The sequence below is a fragment of the Panthera onca genome, chromosome A1, assembly GCF_046562875.1.
Source record: "Panthera onca isolate mPanOnc1 chromosome A1, mPanOnc1 haplotype 2, whole genome shotgun sequence".
Classification (NCBI taxonomy): Eukaryota; Metazoa; Chordata; class Mammalia; order Carnivora; family Felidae; genus Panthera; species Panthera onca.
In genome coordinates this window covers 166,779,666-166,786,748 of record NC_138339.1, presented here as the reverse complement: position 1 = coordinate 166,786,748, position 7,083 = coordinate 166,779,666, and the positions used below count along the sequence as shown (strand labels likewise).

The window sequence follows — 7,083 nt, the reverse complement described above, 5'->3', positions numbered from 1 at the left end:
GTTAGCCCTGCAGCTAAGCAAGGCAAAATTATTTCTAACGCCATTAAAATGTTCTCCACACTTCAAATGCATATGCTTATTTGTTCTTAGTGTTTCTCTGAACAGAACAATTGTCTGAAAATAATGTCTGGCGTGTCTTTTCAGAGAAAGGTTAACGGAGAAGAGACTCAAAGTGCAGACACACAAAATTGTACTCACTGCATTCTTTACTTTGGAAAACAGTTTTAAGTAGTTGAATTACTTACGAAGAGAGCATAGCAACGACAGCCATGTAAGGCATCCTGCTTCTGGAAGTTTGTTTAATCAGTGGTAGCACTACCAACCTCTGGTCTTTTTTTTTTTTTTCCCCATGAAAGCACCAATGAGGAATGTAATCTTCTAGAACAAACTGCTGAACTTTCAATTCTTCAGTAACCGTCATCCTTTTTGGTGAAGGACACACATGGCTTTTTTCCTTTATAACACCGAAAACATTGCAGTCATGTTGAGCTACCTCTCCTGAAAATTTGAGGAAGTCTAGCCTCATTATATCAGACGATTATGGCATAATAAAGAGCCTTTGCACTCTACTTGACGTCTAAAGATTAGAGAATTCAATATTTATCATTTCAGTACCAATAGGGTCTGGGTGGATAAGATTACAAAGATGGAGAACTTGTAGCTTATGAATGTTATTTCAAATTAATTGAAAATTATACAACATGGCATATACTTCCCAGAACATGGCAACTAATTGCTAAAGGTTTATATAATATGAACAAATATAAGCATATGCTCAAAATATCTTAGTTTTTTTTTATTTTTTTAAAAAATGTTTATTTATTTATTTTGAGAGAGAGAGAGAGAGAGAGAGAGAGAGAGAGAGAGAGAGAATGAATCCCAAGCAGACTCCCCACTGTCAGTGCAGAGACTGATGTGGGGCTGATCTCACTAACCCGTGAGGTCATGACCTGAGCCGGAATCAAGAGTCGGGTGCTTAGCCAACAGCCACCCAGGAACCTCAAAATGTCTTAATTTTTAATGCTTTTTGACCCTTTTCTTAATTTTTGAGCAGTAATTAATAAATACACTTTTAGAAAGATCTATAGACATGTTTACCACCTTCTTCTCCTCACTTAAAAGTATCCCCATAGTGTGAAATATAGATTATGTCATTGGATATTCTGAATCCTTCAAAGCAAAATCCTTTACATATTTTTTTTTTAAATTTAATGTTTATTCATTTTTGAGAGAAAGAGAGAGGCAGAGTGTGAGCGGGTGAGGGGTAGAGAGAGAGGGAGACACAGAATCTGAAGCAGGAACCAGACTCTGAGCTGTCAGCACAGAGCCTGATGTGGGGCTTGAACCCACGAACCATGAGATCATGGTCTGAGCCAAGTCAGATGCTGAACCAACTGAGTCACCCAGGTGCCCCCAAATTCTTACATATCTTGAAGATACCATCAAAACTGGTTATTTTAACTTTTAAAATATATGAATATTATATACCATGTACATGGTATATAATATATAATTATATTAAAGTAAAAATAAATATAATAAATGTATATGATATGTAATATTATACACTATGGAAACATATTTCTATACTTTATAATTAATTATAAATTTATATATGTTAAACATAAATATTTTAAAAATAGAAATGTAAAATGTATTAAGATATAATATATAAAATAGACATATTGCACACCATACTATATCAAATTATAAACGTATCAGTATATAATATAATATATAATACTATATAACATATACATATACAAATAATAATATATACTATTAAATATTTCATTTTTTAAAACATTTATCTTTATTTCTGTTTTACAATAAAAACATCCCCAAGACATGGCCTTGTCTCAAATGCATGACAATTAAAACTCATCGCAACAAGTTAGGGCGCAGATTTTCAGAATCAGTGACTTTTCATGTCGTGAGTAAACTGAAGTTTGCATTATTATAGTGAACCAAAACCTTCACTGTGTAGCTATATATTTTGTTTGTTGGCTTAAGTAGCATACAAAGCTCAGGCCCATGAAAGGATACTATATTTTAGGGTTATCCTTCATGTTTTTTGCGTCTCAGCTTTTTTTTTTTAACTCTGCTTTTATTCGATGGTGTTACCTTTGCTTAAAAAAACAAAACAAAACAAAAACAAACAAAAAAACTTTATATTGATCAGGAATGACTTTGATTCCAAGTAACAATAACATCCGTGGCAACAGCAAAAAGAAAACAAAGTAAAACGAACCCCTAACTTTCCATGGCTTAAACAATTGAGATTTGTTTTCCCACTGAACAGTTTTTCAGGCTCCTGCTGGTATTGGTGCGGTGGGTTAACACCCTTAGGACCAATGATCCTGTTTGGTTGGAGGTTGTGTCATGGGTCAAGGTGGCTGCTGCAGCTCCAGCCATCACATCCTGAGCAGAGTCCATGTTTCCTGTACTTACATTTATCTATGTTTGTCCCCTTTTTTTCTTTGCTTTCCCAGAAGCACCTCTAGAAGACTTCCTTTTACATTTCATCGTTTGGAGTCAGTCATATATACCTAAACAGAAAGGAAGCCTATGAAAGTAACCATTTATCTTTAAAGCCCTAATCTGGTGAGAGAGTGCACCCTAAGAAGACTTTGTCAATGGTGTTTGGGTTGCCAGTTCTGTGCCTACCACTATTGTGCTTCTGTTTTAAAACTGTCTTCAGGGATAACGTATCAACCTGATGAAGAATTCAGTCTCATTTCCTTACAATATGTATAAAAAATCATTCCCAAACCCAAATCTTAAAATTTTCTTTTTTTCTATTCTCATTCTTTTACCTTATATCAACCGGAGCTAATTGGGAATAGAGGAAACATGCACAATTAAATCAGGTAATATGGTACAGAGAGAAAATGTGGTTTCAGACTCAACTTAAGACACCCTGACTGGGGCACGTGGGTGGCTCCGTCGGTTAAGCCTCTGACTCTTGGTTTCGGCTCAGGTCATGATCTCATGGTTCCTGAGCTCAAGCCTTGCATCAGGCTCTGCACTGACACTGTGGAGCCTGTGTGGGTGTCTCTTTCCTCATCTCTCTCTGCCCTTCCTGCTCTCTCTCTCACTCTCAAAATAAATAAATAAACATAAACAAGACACCCTTATGAAAGAGTAAAATAACTAATAGACATGAATTTCTGTGCCCTTTGCTATAATTGAATCCCATGTACTTCTCTAATTGGTAAAAACCCCAGGAGAGTTGTCTCTTCTTATCCACGAAGGATACATTCCAAGACCCCCAGTGGATGCCTGAAACCTAGTTCTGGATCCTAAAAACACTGTGTTGTTGTCCTATGCACACACACCTATGATAAAGTTTCATTTTTAATTTAAGCACAGCAAGAGGTTAACAACAATAACTAATAATGAAAGAGAGCACTTATAACCATGTATTGTAACAACAGTTACGTGAACATGTTCTGTTTTTCTTTGCCTCTCTCAAACCACCTTATTGTGCTATACCCACTCTTCTTTCTCCGATGGTGTGAGATGATACGATGCCCACATGACGAGACAAAGCGAGGTGAATGGTGTAGGCACGTGACTTAGCTTTAGGTCCTAATGACCTTCTGACGGTACATCAGCCAGAAGATCACGTGCTTTCCGACCGCTGACACCAGGGAAGGCAAAACCTTGGTCAGGGGCGATTACTCTAAACGAAGCTGAATCTTGTAAGAATTGACTACTTTTGCTAGCGTATAAAATAGCTTCCCACACATAACCTAAGAACATCAAAAGTTTTCAGCCCAGCGTTCAAAATTATTCATCTTTACCTACCCAGATTTACAGCTTGATCGTCAATGATTTCTCTTCCCATTCGGTGAACGATGCCAGACTGAATTAAGTATGTTCATGTTGAAATCTGGCCTTAGCACAAGCTTTGATCACTCTTTTCTTTTCTTCCTTAATGCCTGAGCATTCAATTAAATATAATTATAATTAGATTATACGGTATAGATAATTTATATATATGAATTATAATAAATATTCTACCATTCTACTAATTACTTTGACAGCATTCTGTTATTCAATGTCTAAATGTTTTGGAAGCAAGTTTGATAAATAGCTCTTGTACCACATTTAACATTTTAAAATTCCCTGAATTAAAAAAAAAAAAAAAAAAAAAAAAAAACCTGAAGAGGGACTCCTGGGTGGCTCAGTCGGTTAAGCATCCAACTTTGGCTCAGGTCATGATCTCACAGTTTGTGGATTCAAGCCCTGCATCGGGCTCTGTGCTGATGGCTCAGAGCCTGGAGGCTGCTTCAGATTATATGTCTCCCTCTCTCTGCCCTCCCCTCTCTCTCTCTCAAGAATAAATAAATATTAAAAAAATTGTTAAAAAATCCTGAAGAATATTTTGATTCTTACTTTTGTGGCTTCTAAAACACAGGATTCATGCTGCCAGTTTTTATGTCACATTACCTTAGTTGAATTGTTATCGTGTTAATGATTTTGTAAATATATTTACTTACGAATGTGGGTATGCCATGAAAGTCATTATAAAATATAGGGATTGTCAAGCAGACTATAACAGTTGGGAATAATCTCAGTTAGAAACTGGTCCTGATATCCACTTTACTGTGGTTGGCTGTACAAACGCCGGGCTATGAATGTCAGAGACTGGATGGACTGCATTTGGGATAAGTTAATCCAGAACTCAAATGTAGTCATGGGAAAAGCAAAGTTTTATGGAGTTAGAGGTGCACTGGGTATACTTATCTGCATGAAGAAGAGAACAAGGCATTTTTCTTTTCTCTGATGCCTTACACCTATCGGGGAACAGACTGGAAACAGAGGCGTCTGCTGGAGATGGGGTGTTCTATGCCCTGCTCGAATGAACGTGTGTCCGCGTATATCGCAGCTTTATGCCGTCTCCTGGGAACACCGCTTGGACTTGCTGGTGTGCCTCGTGATTTCCCTGTCTCAGTTTGACTGCGGTGATTTTTTTCAGAGTATGTATTTTATATTTTGAAATTGTTTTCCGGAGGTGGACATTCTCTTTTTTGTTTGAAATCCGAGGCTTCTGTGTGTTATGCTACTAGGCAGTAAATGGACATATGCTACTTACTTCTTTCTTCTAATGGTCCACCTTCACGTTACCAGAAGCAGGTCTAGAGCTAGTTAGAGCCTGAGGAGTAGTCGCAAATGAGGAAAATTGCATATTTTATTTAAAAAAATTTGTATTAATGTTTGTTTTTTTGAGAGAGAGAGAGAGAGAGAGACAGAGCATGAGCAGGGGAGGGACAGAGAGAGAGAGGGAGACACAGAATCTGAAGCAGGTGCCAGGCTCTGAGCTGTCAGCACAGAGTTCCACATGGAGCTTGAACTTGTGAACCATGAGATCATGACCTGAGCCGAGAAGTAGGACGCTTAACCAACTGAGCCACCGAGGCACCTCTATAGTTTCTGGTTGACCCAGAGTTTTCTTTCTTTTCAGTCCCAACTCTGTATTCATTTGTTTACTTTTAAAAATGTCTATCTGATGATTTTTATGAATTTCGTATAGGAGGCATTGGCAATCTGTCAGGGAGCATTTATTTCCTTTCTTGTTTAAGTTTATTTATTTTGAAAGAAAGCAAGTGAAAGAAAGAGAACAAGAGAGAGAGAGGAGTGAGAACCAGTGGGAAGGGGCAGTGAGAGAGGGAGAGAGAGAAAGAATCCCAAGCAGTCTCCATGTTGTCAGCCCAGAGCCCTACATAGGACTCGAACTTATGGAACCATGAGATCATGACCTGAGCCAAGAAGTAGAACGCTTAACCAACTGAGCCACCCAGGTACCCTGAAAGCTTGCATATTTTCAAGATCAACTGTGTGTATGCATGAACAAGTGTTTCTGTGTATGTTTTGCATAACCTAATTTATATTTTACACCTTTAATGCGTTCCCGTTTATGAATATTTCATTAGGAGCATTACCTGGTTATTTTATTTTTGTGCATTCACTAAGAATAATTAAGCCTTTATTTTATCTTGAATTCTACCCTGTGACAGAGACCAAGTTTTAACATCTGATAAAAACAAACAACTCCACGTGCAGCCAGAGAGACCTGAGGACTTTACAAGGTTCTGTTTGGCTGAAATGCTTCATGGTCGATTGGCTGGGCTATTAGAGGATGGAGTACTTTCAGCTATGGGTTATGATGACCATCACATCGTGGTCATGTGTCACATCATGAAGTGAAGTAACAATGCACACATTTTATATGTTATACGGAAATGTCATTTGTTTCAATCAAATATTTGACATAGTCTAATGCAACAGATTCTTTGAAAAAAAATTCCTAGAGAGATGTTTTCTGATGTTTTTAAAAAAAAAAAAAACTCTGAACATAAGACCATCAATATATGAATTATACTTGTATGAGTCACAACGACGGATTGTCCTAGACAACGGGTGGTGAGGGAAATTACTGAGATTTACTAAAATTCCAGCACAAATTATTTGACTTTTCTTTGCCTCCAAAGTAATGACCTTGGAAAGGCCCAAATAAGAAGGGTTTTCCTCTGGTAACTAGTTCAGAAAGAACGTCAGTGTTTTTTAAATTAAGGTATGATTGTCACATTCATAATTTTGTTAACATTATTCATTAACTCAGAACAGCCTTTCTTACTCTCCTTTCATCTTAATGTTAATTTATTTTTAAGACGATACTTTCAGGGATCATTTCTATAGTTCATTACTAGAGAAGTTTCTCTGAATGTTTAATGTTGATTTATTTTTGAGAGAGAGAGAGAGGGAGACACAAATCCGAAGCAGGCTCCAAGCTCTGAGCTGTCAGCACAGAGCCCGACACTAGGCTCGAACTCACAACAGCAAGATCATGACCTGAGCCAAAGTCGATCGCTTAACCGATTGAGCCACCCAGGTGGCCCATTCCTCTCCTTTAAAAAAAACAAAAACAAAACAAAAGAAAACAAAGCAACAACTGTTATTCACAGGGTAAAACATTGAACATGTGAACAAAATAATAAACCAAAAACAAACACTTTGCATGTTTCCGTGGTATTTTTTCACGTGCGTGTATGTGCGTGTGTGTAAACGTGTGTGTAT

The 7,083-nt window shown here is 37.3% G+C and overlaps 1 pseudogene; it reads left to right on the top strand.

The window, feature by feature from the left end:
* The first annotated feature begins 6,674 nt into the window (after window positions 1–6,674).
* Window positions 6,675–6,773, top strand: LOC132682476 (small nucleolar RNA U3; annotated as a pseudogene).
* Window positions 6,774–7,083: the final 310 nt, after the last annotated feature.